The sequence below is a fragment of the Amblyomma maculatum genome, chromosome 1 (assembly GCF_055883805.1).
Source record: "Amblyomma maculatum isolate TAMU_Amacu chromosome 1, ASM5588380v1, whole genome shotgun sequence".
Lineage (NCBI taxonomy): Eukaryota > Metazoa > Arthropoda > Arachnida > Ixodida > Ixodidae > Amblyomma > Amblyomma maculatum.
The window spans coordinates 30,792,053-30,814,227 of NC_139344.1; the positions used below are offsets into that span (position 1 = coordinate 30,792,053).

Consider the following 22,175-nt stretch of genomic DNA (forward strand, 5'->3'; position numbering starts at 1 on the left):
GATGGAAAGAAGAAAGAAAAATGCGATTTCTAAAAGGCAATGACGGTAATTGCACAAAAAAAAATCTTTTATTGACCGCTTCCAGATGGCGCGACAATAGATAAGCACCCGAAAAATGCATACAAAATTCGATCACTTTTTGAAGCGGAGTTTCGCAACGGGTATTATCCAAAAGCTCTGATTATATATATATGGGCGAGCTATTATTGCCTGACCCAGACAGCCATTCATGTACGACGGACGGCCTTTTTTCGAGATGTGGACGTCCGACGGAAATCCATGTTCGACATACGTACTGCGCATATCTGTCGCAATATCGTTTGTGGAACCGGGTCGCCTCCAACGGACACCCGGAGGCGGACATTGGGACGTTTCCCGGAACTTGCTCGTAGGGCCCGCTGTTGGTGTAAAAACTTGCCAGTAACATTCATGTAAAGCTCAGCAAGCATGTGCTACGATAATTTCAGTCACTTTCTAATGTTCAATGCCTTTGTCGTCGGAGTAAAGCAGACAACAGCTATGCAACAGGTGATTAAGTTGCCTGTTGTCTGCCTTCCTTTCATTAACACAACAAAGCAGTGAACAGCAGTGTGCAATTAAAAACTTCCAGCCAAAATGCATATATGGTAGCTGATCGTTACACAAACGCACGGCCGTTTCTGACAACACACAAAGTGCATAAGCATACCAGTATGCATGGCTTAAAAACATCATTTTCAATTATCTCCAAGCTTTGTTGTAAAAAGTGCGCAAACAGTCTACACAAAAAAAAATATCCATGTTGGATAGCAGAGAGCACTATACTAATGGGGACATGTTGGATGGATGAGTTCAGCGTAGCGGGACATAACTCACTAGACAATTATGACATTTTGTTGCTGTCGAAAATGATGTATAGAGGGATAATTAAAAAACTGACTCGCCATTTAAAGGGTAAGAAATTCAATACATGCCCAGCTTTTCATAACAATCTATTCCTCTTAACAGCATAATGCCCCTGTGTATTTTACAGGTGGGCGGTTAAAGCCACTATTTAACAGTGTCAGCTCCGCCGGGATGCCACAGTGGTTATGGCGCTCGACTACTGTTCCCAAGAACGCGGGATCCAATCCCGGGCTTGCAAACTGCAATTGTAGTTTGCAAATCACAAACTGCCAGTCTTGAAGAAAGGTTTCGAATATATCATCAGGTTTCCGGGACAAACAACCATGTCTCCATTCTGCAAATCTATGAGAAAGAAACGAAGCTAAGGCTTCAGGATTCGCTTATTTTCCCTGTCATGAAAGGCATGTGAAAATCTAGCAGGGAGACATTAGATGTCAGATGCCTCATATAAGACTGTAAGATCAAAATAACGGAGGAAGATATAAAAAGCAAGGAGTTGAGCTTGCCAGCCATCAGGTTTCATCAGGTTTTCTACGCATGCGGCCCTAAACAAGATGCCTTGCGGAGCTTACGCAGAAAATCTAGGGTCAAAAAGAGAATTGGAGCTGGATAACAACATAATCATTAAGAATCTCTCTAGGGGTGGCTTGAACTTTCAGTCGCTTCTGGTTATAGATGGTGTGCTGTACATACAACGTTTGCTTGAAACATTTTCTACCTAAGAAAACGTCACGCGATTTCCTACTTTAGAAATTTAAGAGAATTGCTTATTAGTTTGGCACAAGAACGGATAGATGAGGAAGAATTACATGTTTGTTCCAGAGGACATCACGTTGATGTCGAACATCAGAACATGCTGTGGGCAACAGACGAAACTTTTGACGACTGAAATGTCAAAACAAAAGCAAAGGAAACTGAAAATGCTTATGTAATGCAGAAAATGGCTGGTTGGCTGGTTTGAGAGTTTTCTATGCGTGTAGTGTCAGTCACTGTCTTCAGTACTAAATAATGGAGAGGATTCCCTTTCATTCCTCAATGTGCATTTGACGTATTATGTCGGGGAATGTTTTTGTTTTTTAATGAATACTAGTGGTGTGAAGTGAACCTTTTTCCAGCCTATATCACTGTTGCCCAGTACTGTTGCTTTAAAGCATGACCGCCTGACACCGTTAAATGGTTTAGTTTGGTTTGTCGGGTTTAACGTCCGAAACCGAATCAGGCTATGAGAGACGCCACAGTTGAGGACTCCGGAAATTTCGACCACCTGGAGTTCTTTAACGTGCTCTGACATTGCACAGCACACAGAGGCCTTGCTTTTCGCCTCCATCGGAAAGCGGCCGCCGTGGCCGGGATAAGAAGAAACAACTCTATCATGCATACAGAAGGCACAAAATGACCTGTTCAAACTGTATTCTGCTACGCAGCAGTCTGCGATCGCATGTTTTAGTAGCTATGGCATTCAAAACAGAAAGGAATGGGAATATACGATTTCTGAGCGTTTATATTAAGTTGTATTGACGGCAGCAAATTTTGACACGGCGCCTATAACAACAATCGTCATTTCGTTTGAGTATCCGCGCGTCAAAGAATCTCAAGCGCCGAAGACCGACTGACGATGCCCTTATCCAGCATATAACGCACTCGATATGGACAAGTATTTTCGTTGCGGAAGAAACACTACGCTAGGTCTGAGCGATTTCGCGAAGCCCCGGAGAGCCCCAACTGCGCATGCGCGAGGAGCGAGTGACGTCACATGGCGCACATCTGCCCGACCGTTTCCTCGTAAACAAGGAGGCAACTGCGTGGAGAAGATTACGAGGGGGAAATCATAGAAGCCCTTTCTGGGTATGCATGACAATCTCTGAAGAGAAAAAATACCAATATTGCATAACGTACGGGGAGAGGGGCACTCCCGACCACATAATTTGGGAATATGCTGGCAGGCCAGGCGCCAAGCAAAAGGAAAAAGATAGAGAAGCCTGGGAGACTTTGCTGCGGAGCGAGAACTCCTCTCAACAGCAACAAGCCATCCGCCTGGCGGCTGAGGCGGTGAAGCGACAATTTATCTTCACCAGACCTTAGTTTGCGAAGCTTCTGAGTAGGGCTCCCTTAGGCCTGCATGCCCGGGGGTCAAAAAAGGTGTTTCTTTTCGGTGGAAATAAAAAGTTTTGAGGATGATAATGGAGAGCAACGCAGAGCCGCCGCCGACTCCTTTCTCTGCGCGGGTGACTACGAGGTGCCGTCGCCGCTGCGCCAGCTGTGTATTCTTTAAAAGGAGTGACGTCACACGGCGCACAGCTGTGGCGCTGGGGCCACCGCCGACGCCTCCGCTACGCGGGTTACTCAGAGCTGCCGCCGCCGCTGCGATTGCCGTGCCGCACAGAGGGTTTCAACGCTGCTTAACCGAATGTGGAACGAAAGCTTTGGCTGCAAGCGACCAAGTGTTGCATCGAACTCAACCAGAGTTTCGTTGAACGCATCAAAGTTCATCGGCGTTCTAGGCAGAGTACCCGGATTCGAACCCGACCACCGACGGCTGCGTTTCGATGGAGGCAAAACGGAGAGGCGTCCGTGTGCTGTGCGATGTCTGTGCACGTTATAGATCCCTAGGTAATCGAAATTACTCCGTAGCCCTCCAATATGGTAGGGTGGCTAGAAGGAGGGGAGTGATGAACGCGGCGCACTTTCAATAGAAAAGGGTCGCTCCTCCGAGTGTAACAGCCGCTGGGCCAAATGGAGTGCTGCAGTCTGGGCGCCGTCAGCATTCCGGGGGAGCCTTGAACGCGTCCAAGCAACGCCACGCGACAGGTGTGGCATCGCGCCGGTACCGGAGCAGTCAGCCATGGAAAACTTGAGCCGACCAGAGACTGAGCACCTTAGGCAAGCAATTCTGCGTCAACAAACACTTTTATTACGTTAGCGGGAGAACGTAGCGGATTTGAAGGGTTTGAACCAAGCGCAGTTCTTACCCCTGGAACTGCGACTGCCATTTTCCCTCAACAGCGCCGGTAGAACGTTGTAGAAGCGGAGATGGCAAACGGCGACAAGGGTAAGATGATAGGCGAGTGGCATATGTTTGATTGTCGTGGAATACAAAGTCGGAACCTGGCGGAGTTCTCGGCGAGGGCTGGTCGGTATCGTAGGAGTAGTTCCAGAGGTCAGGAAGGTGGAAGGCGTTGGCGGCAAAGGCGTGCGACATGACCCGGCAGCCCGCAAGAGTAGCAGATTGGCCGGTTGTCCACGGTACGCCAAGGGTTCGTAGGGCGTTGGCGTATCCTTGGATTAGGACATGGAATGCAGACCCAGCCAAAGGCGAAAGAAGGTTGGAGGAGGAGGAGGAAAAACATTTATTATGTAAACTTCCTTTTCTTCCTGAGTGGAGCCCTCAGTCAAGGGCTCCATGTGCCGCCTCAATCCTGCAGGCCCGCCAGAACAGCTGTCGCTGGGCTTGCGGTTTGGTGCTGATGAAGCGGTCTCAGAAAGAAATAAATACACGTCAGTCCATAAGCCCATGGGCCACGGCAATCCTCTCGGCCCGCTCGATTAGCCGGCGTTGTTCGGCCAGCTCCGTGCGGGACAAGGCATCTTCCCAAGATGAGAGGGTGGGGTGAGGTACAGGTGGAATGCCGCCGGGTGGCTTTGGGCAGGCCCAAACAGAATGGTATAGTGTAGGCCGGTGTTGTTGGCAGGTGGGGCATTTATCTGGGTAGCGGGTGGGGAAGAACAAATGTTTGTGGTACAAATTTGTATACGTGTGAGTCTGCAATTGTCGCCATGCCACAGCTTCGGCCTTGGTGAGTGTTGGGTGCGGCGGTGGCAGAGTTCTTCTTTGTGTGCGGTAATATAGTGGGAAAACTTCTTTTAAAGTTTTTTTTTCAGTGATTGGAGCGAATAGCTTAAACTGCCATACAAAACAATGGACTTCATTACTGAAAATAACTGTGAGGCAACTGTGGAATATTGTAGGAGCGGCCTGGTAGGAAAGAGGTCCTGATGGCATTAGCGGCCTGGCTGCAACTTGGGCGTACGTCAGTGGTGCCGTTACTTGCGCCGGCACGGGGTTGTGCGGCAGTACTGGGCTCCACACTACACCTACAATATTCCACAGTTGCCTCACAGTTATTTTCAGTAATGAAGTCCATTGTTTTGTATGGCAGTTTAAGCTATTCGCTCCAATCACTGAAAAAAAAACTTTAAAAGAAGTTTTCCCACTTGTCGGTAGCTCAGACCACTGTCATCAACATGCACGTAGTAATATCGTATAATACCTCACAGTTGCCTATCAATAAAATTAATCCCAGAATCCTGGACCTGGAGAACTTTGTTTCACTGCACATTGCATGACGTGGCACGCCGGACATATTTTTCTGAGAACAGGGTCCGCATTCCGAGTTTGCGTCGTTATCGAAAGTGTCGCTATCTCCCCACCTTGGGTCATATGATTGGTGGAAATGCCGGAACATGATGTTGCAACCTTTTCTGGTTCCGTAGTGGCAACACCCGGTTCCGGCGTTTCGGCCAATCAGATGACTCGAGGTCACGTGATATAGCAACACTTCGATAACGACGCAAACTCGGAATATGGGCCCAGGGATTTCGCCAGGAACTGAAATCAAGAGCTAAGTTAGATTAGAACTGCTAATCATTTTTGCTAGTCGTCCGATCAGAAAGAAAAAAATGGCACGAATTAAGGGGGTGCCTTCAAAAAACATTCGACTGCAAATAACCAGTTTTAGCCTTCACACTTTTGAGTTTGTTTTTTTTTTGTAACGATATTTATTGCCTCAGGGCATCAGTAAGGTATGAGTTAATAATGAGCTAATGATTAAATAAATGGAAAAAAGTTGCCTGATTTTATAAAGTCCAAGAGTGAGCGATGATGTGGTCCGTGGGTCCAAGCGAGATACAAGACAGGATTGTTGGCTGAAAGGCCAGCTATCGTCAAGTGCCGGATACGTGCTGGTTTCAAAGCTGGGCAGACCCACAGCAAAGGGTGAATGTCAACTTTAACATTTCCGTCTTTACATATCGGACACCCTGGGCGGGGATACAAGTATCGAAATGAGACCATGTCCGAGTGACAGCTGGTGTGAGGGCAACCCCTACCCGGATCCTCCTAAGCGCAACCTCCTCTGCACGGGTAAGACCGCGGAGGAGGGATACCGCACACGGAGAGATAAGAGCACGTGTACGACGCCGGAGGTGTTCCTTTCTTGATGAAAGGAGGATAGCGTCATCCACATCAAGGAGCCGTGGTAATGATGAATCTTGGATCACGAGGCGCGTCGCTAAATCAGCTTGATTTTGTGAAGGCAGAAGGTCGCGTGGGACCCACTCAATACGTATTGACTGCGGGATGCGCGCCGCAAGCTGGTTAATGTCTTGACATATTTTTGGGCATTGGCTGACACGTCGGAGTAAACGTACCGCTCAAAGTGCGTCAGTGCGAATGACAACTTGGGCCGTAGGGAGCATAGTAATGGTGGCCACGGAGCAGAGCGCCTCCTGAACTGCCACGAGCTCAGCGCAGAAAGATGTAGGTTGTTCCGAAAGTTTAAACGTAGACGTCTGATTCAGGCTAGGTCTCAACGGACAGTAGATTGCTATTTTTGCTTCACAGCATTGTATGCTTGCATTCACGTACATTACAATAAATCCTTGAGGCAGGTGAGCATATTGCTCTTGAAATCTCTGGCGAAGGGACGATGCCGAGTTGCCAGATGTTGGTCTGCGGTTATCTGTTGGCTTATTGTCGCCTAACTCTACAAACTTCCAAACTTCCAGGGAGGGAGAACAGGCACAGGTGCCTGCTGAATAATATGTGAAGTTGCATACGCCCTCGGTGCTTGCATGGAATGTGATAAGGAGACTGTCTGCGCGCATCACGGCGCTGCTGCACCAGCTCATCGATAGTGTTGAGCTGCGCATTCTCCTGTAATGCTACGACCTGAGTGATTCGTGGAAGGCATGTAATGGTTCTCATTGCTTCTCGGTTCACGGCTTCATGAGATCCCGTTGTGCTCTTGTAAGATGCTGGAACTGGGCTTGATAAACAATACGTAGCTGCAGCATCGCCCTCACCAACTGGCGTGCAAGAGACGAGCCAGCGCCACCCATTTTAGGAGAAATTCTTCTAATCAAACCCATACTCTCAATAGCTTGCTTTTTTGCCTGAGAAAGCCAAGCAGTCGCTGACCCTGATTGGTGAATCGTTAAGCCCAGAATTTTTACACTCGGACTTTCCTTTAGTGGGATGCCTGATAGACAGAGACACATTGGATTTGCAGTAAGCAGCGATTAGCGACACACGTATATGTAGTTTTACACACGGAAAGCTGAAGGCCAATGGAAGAAGCGTAATCAGAGATAATATCTAAAGCTGATTGAAGAGCAGCCTCCTCAGTGAGCAGATCTTGGTGAGTGCTCCATACCGTGATGTCATCAGCGTATTGGAAAAACTTGATTTCAGGGATGTCATGTAAGCGCCATGCCAGTGGGATGAGAGCAATATTGAAGAATGTCGGTGACAATACTGATCCCTGGGGCACGCCACGTAGCGAAACGAATGACCAACTGCGTCACCACTGAGATGTATTGCAAATGTTATCCCGTCCAAAAATGATGCGACAAAACTGCGTACTCTCAAAGGGAGGTGGAGCAAGTTAATGGCGTTCAGGATTGCATCCTGACTGATGTCGTATGCTTTTTCAACGTCCATTGCGAATATGGTACGCACATTGCGGATGCGGGTAGATGACAGTACTGTTGATGTGAAGACCGCCAACCCGTCCTCTGTACCTATGTATGGACGAAATCCAATTTGAGCGAGATGATGAAAACCGTGCTGTTCCAGCCACCAAGAAAGTCGTGTAGCCAGTATTTTCGCTGCAAGCTTGCCCAGCGTTGATGTTAATGAGATTGGTCGCAAGTTAGCGAGGTCTGTTGGGGGCTTTCCTGGCTTGGGAATAGGGATCACCACAGCGGATTTCCAGCTCTCAGGTACGACACCATGCAGCCATACATTGTTTATAGTGTCTAGTAGTTGAGAGAGTGCAGCGGCACTCAGGTTCTTGTAAACCTCTTACTGAATTTTGTGCGGGCCGGGCGCTGTTTTTCGTTTCGCCTCATCAATTGCAGCCAGTAGCTCAGACATAGAAAAGGGACTCGCAATTTCATCTGCGTCAGCAGTAGATGGTATTGTATAGCATCTGCAGGGATACTTCACAAATTCAAATTAGCAGCTGAAGGTGGCAATGTATCATACTTTGGGAAAACGTTTCGCGCTGCTTCTTTTGCGAAATCATCCGGCGACAAATTAGCTGCAAAGCATGCTGTTGCTGCTGCGTCAGTAGAATGGCGACCATGTTCCATTGCACGAAACGTTCGCCAGAGTGAGGCATTCGAGGATTTAGCGGAAAATTGTTCGCACCATGCATACCACTGTGTCGCGACAGATCGCGTTCATATCTCCGAGCCTTAGCAGTAAGATAATGCAGTCGTGTACGTGCCTGCGTCGATGTAGGGTCTCGCCTTGCAACCAGTTCGGCTTGACGGCGGGCAGCCCACAAGTTAAGCAGGCCGAGATCTGGTGCCGGTCGACCAGCATCAATCCAGGTAGTAGTCGTAGCGCAATTTAGTGCACTTTGTATGCGCTCAACAACTAGTGACGACGAATCTGAAGACAGACTGTCGAGATGTGAGCGAAAGTTGTCCCAGTTGATCACACACAAAACATTTGCGGTGTAAAGGGTGGAGACGTGAGGGATGGAGACCGATGATGATAGAGCGGTGATTACTTCCCCAGCAGTCTGCAGCTCCATGTGCCACGATGGAGTTCCCGCGCCCGACCACCAGAGACAGATTAAACTATAATTGTTTAACGGAATAGCATGGGTGGTTTCTACAGTCCAGGATACCATTGGCTTGGGCTGCCTCCTGGGCCCTGGTGAGCAGGCTGCGCTGCTCAGAGAGACCCGTGTGGGCCAGCTCTGCCTCCCAGTCCGCTTGGCTGAGCGCTACGTCAAGTCCGGAGCATAGGCAGCAACGCGACGCACATGTCGCGTTGCTGTCCCAGGGTGACTGAGCAGTACAAACAGGGCATCCGTGAAGGCGTCCCGCACACGCCTACGACGACGGCTTGCAGTGGGATACCCCCAATCCGGATGAGGGGCGTTGAAGTCGCCTCCGACTAAAATCGGACACCCGGCGTATTGCCGACGGACACTTAATAAACAGCCAAGATTAATACGAGAAGGGGAGCCTCCGGCTGGTCTAACGTATTATAAAACAATCACAACGGTTCCTTTCGGAAATTTCACAGCAACTGCTACAACCTCTTGATATGAAGTGCACCAGGTTTCCAGAGAAAGGCGTACATGAGGAAACCGCGTATCAACATATACCGCCGCCTTCCCCGGTGGAGCAGGAGTCTGCACACGACGGTCGGTCATCGAAGGAGACACGTAGCCTCTGGAGCCCGGAATTGTTGGTAAGGCGTTTGTTTCCTGTAGTAACATAGCCCATCCCGGAGCTTGTTAATTCGTAGTCGGGTCTTAAGCTCGCCCACCTTCGTGAAAATGCCTCTACAGTTCCACTGTAGCACACCAGGACGACCGGTATTCGACATTTTCGGGTACTACTCCAAGCGTTGCAGTATCACGGATGTCAGATTGGACAACTGGTTGACCACATAGCGGAGCAACGATGCTGCAGAGTTATCCGTGGGCATTGTGGCACACTTGGCAGAGGCAGCAAATGGCACAGTTGCGCGGGAAGAAGACGACAGTGCTGCGCCATTGATAGAATTGGCTGTTAACTCCAAAGCTAGTCGACATCGAGCAAGCGTTTCATGGTGTTTTCGGAGCTTGGAGACCTCTGCTAAGAGACGAGTGATTTGCTCGTCTACTACAGCCATATCGTCCTCCGGTAGTTCACTGCGTTTCTGTATTGGCTGTTGTCGACGGCGTTCCTTGAGCACCGTATCGCTAGGCTTCGTCTTAGTTGGAGTGCATTCGAAGCGGGCTCAGGAAGCTCTGGCCACTCTTTGTCATCCCACTGGAGAGCAGCGAAGCGATTGGATGTCTGTAATGGTGCCATGTCTTGCATTGGCTAATGCTTAGTGTTCCGAAGACGAGCCTTCTGTGTTGCCTTTTGCTTTGTCGGACAACTTGGAGATGTAATCTCGTGATCATCCGATTTGCAGAGGCCGCATCGGTACGTAACTTTTCCTTCAGACGCACCTTCATCGGCATTAGCGAAAGGGCAAGATTTGCGCATGTACCCAGCCCGGAAACAGTTGTGACAGTAAGCCACACTCGGTATATATTGCTGCGGTCTTAAAATGCAGCCGTAGTAGTACAGACAGGTTGGAAGTGTCGGAGGGCCTTGCAAGGTGACCATCCAAGAACGCCCTTTTCCCATACGTTGTGCCTGGATGACGCGGTGCATGGGGCAGTACAGCTCACGTTGAAGCGTAGCTTGATCCTCGTTTATGTCAACGTTGTAAACGATGCAACGCTACAAATCGGAGCCTTCAACTAGATACACCTGGACAGGCACTGAGATCACACTTGTGATTGAAATACAACTAAGCGTTTGCATACGTTCCATCGCACCGATTGTCGGGAGCCACACAGCTATAGTGTTTGACTTCTTCCTGGCCTTGAAGCCCCGAAAACTTCTGGTTCCGAGACAAGCGTTCAAGTTAGCCTGGAGAACCCTGTTCGGTATATCCGTCAGGCTTTTGTTAGCTAGAGATTTAATAGTCACTTTATAAGATGTCGATCCGGGTTTTGGCGCAACCTGGTTCTCGATCGCTAAACACGAGCGCTTTCCTTGACAGGCATCACTTGCCGAAGACGAATTTGGTTGATGGTCTTCCGAAGGACGTTTGTGAGAGGTACGGGGGCTTGTTGACATGGATGGTGGTGCTGATAAGTCCATTGAAGAGCACGTCTCATCCTGTCGCACTATTGGATGCCCATCTCGTCGTATTTACTGGGTGGTCATTGTCGTGCTCCGCCCAGGGGACAGGTCACTTACGGGCTGTTGGGCATTTTGGGAAGGCGGGATCGGTGTTGGTGCTGATGAACCGGGAGCACCAAGCTAAACTTGGGGCCGAGGTTCAGGTTGGGATGTCGAATGCGGGGCAGGCGTTGCCGCGAGCGACGCCGGTGAAGCTACCTCTGCCAGCATGGCCTATAGCCTCAGTGCCCATCTTAACTGCAATTATGCATGGATGCCATACGCTGGAGGCCTCAGAACCTGACGGCGAGATTACGTTCGAACCTTCCTCGGAAGGCGAGGATCCACTTCTCTGAAGAGAGGACACGTATTTACCTAGGTGGCGAGTTTTTTCAGAGGAGCGATGCGAAGCCACCTTAGCAAGAACACACTTGTTGTTGTTGTTGTTGTTCTCCTCTAATGTGATGGCACATACCCACAGGGGGGATCGGCCAAGAATTGGGGTGCAGAGATATTAGATTTTGAGATGTATAACTACATCGGAAAAAAAAATAATAATAAATGCTAGGGAATAGAAAAGGAAATGTAAATATGATAAACCAAAATATATAAGAGTAAATACTAACGCACGCAGTATGAGAATAGTAAGATTTATATGTACAGATTAAAACTTCAAAGCATATTAGCCAGGTAGACGTTTTGTTTCTATTAAGAAGTTTTGAATGGCGTTGAAAACATACCTGTGGCTGTACCCAAGCATGGTGGCACCGAACGATAATAAAATTTGGCTGCTCAAATTAAGACCCAGCTGTTGTAACGGCTTCTCTAAGTACCGCTTTCTCATCATGGTAAAACGGCGGCAAAATATCAAGAAATGGTCTGTTGTTTCCGGTTCCCCGCAGAATGCGCAGACAGGAGAAAGCGCCAAACCAGACCTGTGCATATAGAAATTTAGGGGCGGAATACGACAGCGTAGCCTGGTTAGAGAGGCCTCAGTCTGCCTTGATTGACATGATTTCCTATTCCAGGAATACTTGAGGTGCAGGTAGTCATCCGAGGATAAAATAGATCCAGACTGCGTGCTTAATAAGGCACGCCGCCGAAATCGTGCTGCTGTTATGTACGCTGTTGCCGGGAGGATGGGCAATACAGGGCCGTTCAGAGAACCTTTGACTAGTCTGTCTGCAACCTCATTGGCTGTCACATTGCTGTGTCCTGGTACCCACACTATATGTATGAGGCTCAAATGTGAGGGGAGCAATGAAAGAAAGGTGTTTAAAATTGGCGAGTCCATATTCAAAGAAAGCGACAAGCACAAAGAATAAGAGTCTGTAATTACAGCCACTGTTGAGTATGTTGGGTCTAGTTTGCGCAGAGCAAGCACCACCGCCAGCAACTCCGCCTGGAAAATTGGAGTAAAATCCGGAAGACGGACTGAAAAAGCCCAGTCTAAAAGCGGACAGTATATTCCAACGCCGGCTTTTTCATTAAATTGAGAAGCATCCGTTGCTATCGTTATGCTAACGGGAAGACTTTGTAAATGATCTTCTAATAATCCATTTAAAATGTGAGGTGCTAATTAGTGTTTTGCATTATTTGGGAAAATGTCATCATAGGCAATTTGAACCGACGATGCACTTACTTTTGTTGGAAGGATGTTTGAAAGGACTACGTGCAAAGGTTGTAACAGATTTTGCACTAGAATTACCTGCGGGGTATGAAACCGAGGCCATCCGACTCCAAAAAAGGAGTCTGGCTCGCAACAAAAAATTGATATGGAGCGGTGCAATTGTGATTCATATATTTTCAGATACGTCTGGACAGTCAAGAATTTCAATCTAGTTAACAACGGTGGTATTCGGGCTTCAAGGTATAATACATTATTAGCCACGAATTTGGGGAGCCCAAGGCATAATCTAAGCGCTTCCCGCTCTAAAAGAACAAGCGGACGAATTTTGTAAGCAGGTGAACCAGAAAATAACACAGATCCAAATTCTATAATTGGGCGGACATACATAACATAAATCATTAAAAGCGCGTCTCGCCGCATCCCAGACCTTGGATTGCTAAACCTGCGCAACATACCCACAGCACGTGCGCCCTTCGCTGCAACATGTCCAATGTGATCCCTCCATGCCAGATGGTCATCGTAAATCACCCCTAGATATTTCAAAGACTTAACTTGAGGAATCATTTCCTGCTTAAATGTTAGAGCAAGAGTTACCGGACACTGAATTTGGAAAACAAGGAACGCGCACTTTTTAACATTTAATTTAAATCTTAAGTCACCTAACCAATTTTGAAGGGAGCTTAGGTACGATTGCAGGCGCCTGTTGAGGGATTGAATGTCAGGTGCTGCCGTAAAGAATGCGATGTCATCCTCATAGACATACGTGCGAACCTCCTGATGAGTGGGAATTGAACTCATTAAAATGTTGAAGAGCACGGGCGAGAGAACTGCCCCTTGAGGGACACCTCTGGTTTGTTGATATTTGCCAGAATGCACTCCATTCAATGAACAGTAAAATTGTCTGTTTTGTAGGAATGTAAATATCCAATCAATTAAGTATTGTGGAAAACATAGCGATTCTAATCTGTGCAATAAAAATCGGGGCTCTACACTATCATAAGCCTTCTCTATATCTAGAGTCACCAATGCAGCATGCATTTTTTTTTTGCGCCGCGCAAGAAGAATTCGACTATCAAGGTCGGTGTGTGCATTCCATATTGAAAATTTTGCTCCAAATCCGATTTGACAGGGACTAAGAATATGTTTTTGTTCGACAAATTCGGTAACCCGTTCCACACACTTCTTCCCTCTTCCCTTTTTTCTCCTTCTTCTTCCTTCTTTTGAATTGTGCCTCGGTTCTCGATTCGACGCGTGCGGTAAACAGGAAGCAATGATAAATAGTGTTGCTTGCCGTAGAACTTCTGATCTAACAGGGGAAACACACTTTCGCCGCATTATGCAGAACCTGATTACTGGGCGAGTTGGTAACGGTTCATTTTAAACCAGCCAAAGGACGAGACACGGGGAAGAACAGAACAGGACAAGGCTGGACTAACAACTGAATATTCATTGAAGGAAAGAAGACAACGAATACTTGTTCTGAAAAGCGCGCGCACAACCTTTGGCTGGTTTGAAATGAACAGAACCTGACATGAGCAAGGGTGATGGCGTGTACAGCGGTTACTTCCAGGCTGCGTCGCGGCAAGGTGGCTGGTACAGCATTCTCGAGACTGCCACGGGCGACCAAGCGTTGCCCGCCCGCTCTAACGGCAGCAGCGCCGCCAGCTTTCAACGGACGGAGTTCGCCGGTTTCTTCTGGTCCTCCGCTGCCCATGGAAGGATGCGCTTCCCTCCGAGAACGGTCAGCGACCTAAGCGCACGCAACGTCGAACTGTTCAACGTCACCTTGGAGTGGACAGCGCCCGGAAGCGAATACGACACCAGAGATAGTAAGGCCAGTTTTCGTGCCGGTACAATGAGACGGCGTGATCTCTGATGAACTGCGTAGACATATCTACTCCCTCAGTTACTTCATTCCATTAAAATTAATACCACAACTTCAAAGTGGACTGTACAAGCATGAAGAATTGTTGGTGGGTGGGAAATGAACTAAGTCAGTACCGGCGGACAGAATGGAATATACAGTGTGAATGTTAATTCACGCGTATGCTGAAGCAACGGCAGGTGGAGTTGCCGCTCATGTGGTTAATCCGCGAAAAAGACATTTTAAGTTCACGTACTCAATTCTCGGCAGTCACAGTGGGAGACGAAACGAAGTTCGGTAAGATAGATTTCAGTTTCAGTTCTGAGATAATGGATTGACGCTAGTTATACTGAGCGCAAACCTAGCCTCATGAATTCTCGGAGGTGGAGCCCGTGGTTCCACGTTGTTTTGAACGCTGGACAGTCATTTTCTTACTGTTCTGAAGCAGTGGCCCCCTTCGGCTCTTTGTTTCAATTCCTACTCCCTCGTCCATTCGCTCGAGCCGAGCTGCTGCGTCATGAAAGCCAGAAACCCGAATCGAATTAAATGTCTCATTGAAATACGTACCCAAACAAGACGGAGTATACGGCATATTTTTATTTGGTTTACATATCTGAGCTGCTGAATTAAAACACCTGAATGGCGCGACACATTCGCTCGCTCTCGTGAGGACATCCGCAAAAATCTAGCGCTGGAAAGACGCTTGAAAACACTTTCAGTACTGCGTGAGGACGCATAAGAGCGGCAGCTGTGAGCCCGAGATGATAAATAATCGTCGCATTTTTCGACAGAGTGCTTGGACTCCACTGCACATTCAAAAACTTAACGCAATTAAAATTAATCCGGAAACCTCCACTGCGGCGTCTCTTTCCCTCTCTCGTCTTTCGCTCCCTCCGTCATCCCTTCGCTATTCGCGCTCCACTCTGAGAGTGATACATTTAGTGTATCTTCCAGTTCCTTACTCCCCCTCCCCCCCCCCCCCCCCCCCAATCACTACTTTTTTCCACGCGTGAGAGCGTCCTCATGCCCCAAGGTCGTTTTCACTTCTTCACTTCACATTACCTTGGTCATTCAGCGCCGGCCTTCGGGGTCTCTGCGCTTATCCAAGAGGTTCAACGCCTTCTCATCGCACAACAAGGCACTCTGACAGGTTCAGGCATACGGAAGGCAGAAGAACACCTAGCTTAGTATATGTTGTATTTCTTGGGTTGGTGCCGAAGGCAGCCGCGTGCCTGCGTTCCTGTGCCAAAGACAGCCGCGCGTGCCTGCGTTCCTGTGCTGAAGGTAGCCGCGTGAATGCGTTCGTGTCGCTCACGCTTCTCTCCCTCTTCTGTAACCCTGTCAGCACGAGAGGTTTATGATCTCGGCTCTGGGCAGTAAACGTTGTTGTTCACTGCCGACCAGCGTTCGTGTTGCAGCGCGTGTTCGCGCTGGCTTTACTACAGTGGTAACGAGTTCGAAAATTACCCATGCGGTAAAAGTTGAAGCCGACAGCCTGCCGCAACGTGAAGCACCGACGAGAGCTATGACCAGTCTGCAGCTCCCGACTTTCGACGACACATCAGATAAGTGTGTACCTTACAAGGGCTGAAGCATATTTTGAAGCCAATGCTATTACCGACCCAAGAAGGCAGCGAGCCTTGCTTGTGGCAGCACTCAGCACGCAGACTGTTCAAGTGTTAGCGGGACGAATTGCACCTCGGACGCCGAATTCCCTTACTTATGACGAAACAGTCGCAGCTTTAAACAGCTACTACGACCCGAAGCGTCACGAGATAGCGGAGAGCTATAAATTTTTCACCCGTTGTCAACAAGAGGGTGAGGCAATGCAGGCATTTCTGGTCGAAATACGGCGCATAGCGGACGGCTGCAATTTTGGGAATGCGCTAGACCGAATGCTGAGGGATAGAATTGTTTCCGGTGTACGCTCAACTAACCTACGCAAGTATTTACTGGCGAAGAAAGACTTGATGCTGGAGGAGGCTGAAACGCTGGCAATAGCAGCATAAACAGCCGAGAACGATGCAAACAATATTAATGCAGAACACCCAATGGTGCTAAGAATGCAAGCCAGTCATCGCTCTTCATCGCAAGATAATCATACCAGCGGCGCAGCGCAAGAGTGCGGACGATGTGGAAGCGCGACACACGGTGATAACGCCTGCCGCTGGGCTAACGCACGATGTTTCCGCTGCAGGCAACGCGGTCATTTGGCAAAGAAATGCTACAAGGCCAGAACAGATCGAAATGCTGCTAGGCGAACTGCGAGTGTCAAGGCACTGACAGTTGAAACAGCGTCTGGCAACGAGAGCACGGATGAGGCACACGTCTGGACGTTAATTTCGGAAAGAAAGAACGGGTTGGAACCACCATTTCGCCGCACATTTCGGTGGGCGGGAATAGATCTGGAAATGGAAGTGGACACAGGATCCCCGGTGTGCGTCATATCACGGAACGTTTACGACCGACACCGAAAGCAGTGGCCACGCTTGAAAGCGCCACATGTGAAGTTCTCATGTTACGCGGGACAACTGCTGGTGCTTGGCGAACTCGAACTTTCGGTGCGATACAAAAATGTGTCGGTAACCTGTCCACTTACTGTGCTTGACTGTTCAGGGCCGAGCTGTGCGGTCGCGATCTGATTGCGGCACTTGGCAGGACGGGTGTTCCGATGACAGAACTCACTGCGCCGGATTCGACAACAAGAAACGCGCCAAGCGACCACATGGTGAACAGACTGCTTGTTGAGTATGAAGATGTCTTTTCGACAGACCAGGGGCTCATCAAGGGACCGCCAGCCAGCCTAAAGCTCAAGGAGACTGCGACGCCGAAGTTCTGTAAGGCCAGATCACTTCCTTACGCCCTTCGTGATAAGGTCTCTCGTGAAATTGATCGGTTATTGTCCCTTGGTGTCTTATCACCCGTGCAACATTCAGAATGGGCTACGCCCATCGTAGTTGTCCTGAAAAAAGATGGCACCGTAAGAATATGCAGAGACTTTAAAGTCACGCTTAACCCGGCTTGTGATATAGAGCATTACCCACTTCCAGTGGTCGAGGACATATTCGCGAACTTAAATGGAGGTGAATATTTCAGCACCTTGGATTTAAAGGACGCGTACAATCAAGTGCCCCATGACGAAGCGTCACGCGGACTTTGTGTCATCAACACGCATTGCGGACTTTTTCGTTACAACAGACTTCCGTTTGGAATAGCTTCTGCCCCAGCTATATTTTAAAGAAAGATGGACGCTGTAGTAGCGGGCTACCAGGCGTCCAAGCCTACGTTGATGATGTGTTAGTGTCCCAAGGCAAAGGAGACAACGGAACGCGGCTCAAGAACGTGTTGGAACGATTCTGGGAGCATGGTTTCAAGCTTAGGGCCGACAAATACAAGTTCCGGCAGACCTTGGGCATCGTATAGATCGGCAAGGCCTACACCCTATCGAAAAGAACGTAGACGCCATTATGCAAGCCCCGCGCCCAAGTAACGTGAGCGAGCTGCGTTCGTTCCTTGGTATGCTCACGTACTACGCACGGTTTCTGCCGAATATGTCGACTGTGTTCAGCCCGTTATATCGACTCATGGGAAAAAGAACCCGTTTAGAGTGGTTACTGCCGCAGCAGTCGGCATTCGAGCGAGCTAAACAAAGCCTGAAGAACGCACAAATTCTCGTGCATTTTGATCCTAACAAGGAGTTGAAATTAGAGTGTTACGCATCTCCGTATGGTGTGGGCGCAGTGCTGTTTCATTCGATAGGAAATGAACACATGTCAATTGGGTTCCATTCCAGAACACTAACAAAAGCAGAGCAAAACTACTCGCAGCTGGAGCGAGAAGCACTAGCCCTCATCTTTGGCGTTTCTCGTTTTCGTGACTATCTTCTAGGTTGGCAGTTTACCCAGGTGACCGACCATCAACCACTGCTCAGGTCTGCCGCTCGAACTCAACGGTGGGCATTATTCTTGGGTGGCTACCAGTAAAGGTTACAGTACGTGCCAGGGAAACAGCTGCTGACAGCAGATGCCCTCAGCAGGCTACCAGCGCCGACTACGGAACCGCGGACCGAGGGTGAACCGCCGGAGTATGTCCTTTCATTGGAATCCCTGGAAGAAGGTATAGTGACGACGCGCGAATTGCAAGAGTTGACGGCCAAAGACCCGAGGTTAGCCAGTGTCACACACTACATTTTGCATGGATGGCCTAAAACGACTAAAGGAATGGCGAGAGACTTGTTGCCGTTTTTTGATCGTAAGCTGGAGCTATCGTGGGCTCACCGTCTTATCTACTGGGGCAACAGAGTGGTGATACCGCGGAAAGCGCAGGAACGGATGTTGCAGCTGCTACATGAAACTCATCAGGGCTCCTCTGCAATGAAATCAGTCGCGCGTTCATTGTTTTGGTGGCCAGGCCTGGACAGGGACAGTCAAAACTTGTCTGCGCAGTGCCGCAACTGCGCGCAAAACCTGCCAATACCTACGGCAGCCCCACTAGTGAGTTGACCGAAGACCGCGGACCGGTGGTCTCGTATTCGCATCGATTTTGCAGAGCCGTTAGGCGGCAAGATGATACTGATAGTGGTTGATGCCCACACGAAGTGGATTGAAGCAGTACCCTTGAAGCACGCGAATACCGCTAGTACAATCCGATGTCTAAGGAGCATGTTTTGCCGGTTTGGCGTGCCGCGCACAATCGTGTCCGATAATGGCACACAATTCACAATTTAGGAATTCGCCGCTTTCGTATCGAGAAACAATATCGTGCACCTGCGCACTGCGCCTTTCCACCCCAGTCTAACGGAGCAGCAGAAAGAGCGGTTCGGACCGTGAAGGACGGGTTGCGGAAAATGGGAGACGGACAGCTGGAAGACAACCTCATGCGTTTATTATTCAACTACAGGCGGACCCCCCAAAGAGAAGGAAGGTCACCTTCCGAGATGCTTCTCGGCTATCAGCTACGTTCCCGGCTAGACACATGTCTACCACCCAGAGATGCGGACTCGTCGGCGGACGCTCACGACTGGATCATCACGCCAGGCAGCAGCGTATACGTGCGGAACTACGGCGCCGGCCAAAGATGGGTGCCTGGGAGTGTACAGACCACGTCGGGGGCGAGAATGATAACAGTGAACATGCTAACCGGAGTAGTGCTGCGCCACGTCGACCAAGTCCGCCGTCGTCAAAAGTTTATGCCAGGGACTGCGTTTGTAGAGGCCACTGCAAGCGCGCAGTTGGAAGGCGGTCCTGACAAGGCGACCAGTGCCAATTTGCCACCAGTGCATACACCCAGGACCACTGAATCGGAGCAAGAACAAAGTCCATCTAGCGTCAGCAGCCGACCAGAGTGAAGTACCATCTGCAGCACCAACGGAGCGCCCACTGGTTCCGTCGGAATTGACTGAACCCCTGCAGCTCACGCTCAGACTATCCATCAGAATAAGAAAACCGGCACAGCGGCTTCAATTTTAAAGGAGGCGAAATGTTGTATTTCTTGGGTTGTGCCAAAGACAGCCGCGTGCCTGCGTTCCTGTGCCAAAGACAGCCGCGCGTGCCTGCGTTTCTGTGCTAAAGGCAGCCGCGTGAATGCGTTCCTGTCGCTCACGCTTCTCTCCTTCTGTAACCCTCTCAGCACGAGAGGTTTAAAATCTCGGCTCTGGGCAATAAACGTTGTTGTTCACTGCCGACCAGCGTTCGTGTTGCAGCGCGTGTTCGCGCTGGCTTTACTACACTATACTACGCGCGAAAACGCAGTGGCGACTATTACGACCTGGGAGTCGTTTAGCGTTATACGGTTATACGAAAGGTGTAAGCATGCTTGTTCTCCACCAACGCTCAAAAATGGTCATCCGGTCGCCGCTTGCGGTGGGCGACCCATGCAGATGACCTGCTGCTGGAACGCGCTGCTTGCTATCGAAAAGTATCCTAAAGAAGCAGCAACAGAAAAGAAGAAATCTCAACAGACATCACGGCCTACGTCTCCCAAATCATGCCCGCCTACCCATAATGACCGGCGGAAATTATCAGCTCGACCGCTCTACAGATCTACGCGTCCATGGGACTGCTGACAACAGCACTTGGCTGGCAGCCTGGCTGATGGACAAGAGACAAGTTCTGCCGGTGTAGTATCACTGACGCGCTATCCGTTTGTCGCATATGTAACCAGCACCTAAAAACGTTCAGCAGCAAGATATTTGTGCACTGGTGTTGACAGATGTAGTGACAATAAAATATTCCAGTATTTAACTTCAGGGAAAAGGCAATCATCGGAAATTTATTAGACTGGCATTCCAATAGTAGAAACAGAGATCATCTGAATAGTTTCATCTTGTACAAACTGTTCTCATTGAAACTTGCTGCTGTACTGGCCTTAGTCTAATGTCAAATAAATACTGTAATCCTTAAGAACAAACGTAACTTTGTTTTCGCTGTTAAGTTTACTATGCGGAGGCTTTCTGGGCTCAGTGACAGATGAACGGATAAATGAAAATGGTCATGAACACAAACGTCGTGCAATGCTGATCGAGGAGTATGGCACATGGCTTCTAAAGCGTTAGCACTTGATATCAGGGCCGGATTAAGGAAAATTGGGGATCCGGGCTAAAAGCACGTGTAACCCCTTCCTCACTACACTTCTGCAATATACTCCGTCTCATTCTAACTACACGAAACTGAAAAAAAAATGTGATCATTGGGATTAGTGCGAGATGATGCGTTAGTTTTGCAGAACACAGAACGCAAGCGCTGCCATTAACAATCAGACGAGTAAGTAACAAATAAGGGAATAGCCCGAGACTCTGGCACGGCCTATTATACTCTCCTAAAGCGGGAGAAAAGAAGTGGTGGAACGATTTGAGATATGTATGGCAATAGTGATGGTGGCAATGAAAAATGATTTTCCTTGTTATCTCATCTATTGTTTCAGTTGCATTTTATTTTTCGATCTTGTCCACCGCCACAGGACAGAGGAAATTATAGGAGATCATTAAAAACGCTTCTCCAATTCTTAAGTGCCGATCACCCCGCCTGAAAGGAGCCTCCCAATGTCTCCCAACAACTAAACAGGTTAGGTTAGGTGTCTCCTTGTTTTGGTCTTTTTCTTCATAGATGTTGCTCGAAGTTTCGTTATTTGTAGTTTCATAAACGAAACAGGTTAGAATAAATGGACACCCTCTCCTTCTAATCTCGAATACGAGGCCCTGGACTGCAGCCTTCTTAGCCCCCACCTTAATCCTGCCGTGCTTGATATGACCCCATATAAACTATTGAAATTACTGGGAAATGGTGGCCTTAAAATCGCGCATTAGTATGCATGCATGTTCATTAAATTTGCTCGCTTTTATTTCGGCCAGAAAATGCAAACGACGAGAGGGAGTAAGCCTCTTCACTGTCCGAAAATAACGGTGCTATCATTGCAGTTGCTGAAAATATCGAACTTGGAATAAGCACCAACAAATGAGTCTCGCTTCCCGGTCTCTATTGACGCTTTAGCACACACACATAAGCGCACAAACGCACGCACACACGCACAGATAAGCAAGCCATATTTTAGGAATGAAAAAATGAGGTGCACTAAAAGTAAAATTTTTATACTTTTGACTTTTTATTCTTTTTACATGTTTTTGCAATTTTTTTGCAAAAAAATTGCAAAAACATAACATAACCACATAACATATATTTTGCCGGCATTTATATTTCGCTGGCATGATACTCTGTGTAGGAAGGGGAATTCGGGAGGGAAAGATTGAAAAAAGAATGGTGAGGGAAATAATAGAATTGAAGGGGGAAATAAAACACGGCCATTAAATACGTGTTAAGGTGCTATGTGGAGTAATGA

General features: G+C 48.6%; 2 pseudogenes; both read left to right on the forward strand.

Annotated features, from left to right (window-relative positions):
- Positions 1–1,279: 1,279 nt before the first annotated feature.
- On the forward strand, positions 1,280–1,774 carry LOC146202037 (uncharacterized; annotated as a pseudogene).
- A 13,974-nt stretch (positions 1,775–15,748) lies between these two features.
- Positions 15,749–17,070, forward strand: LOC146202038 (uncharacterized; annotated as a pseudogene).
- Positions 17,071–22,175: the final 5,105 nt, after the last annotated feature.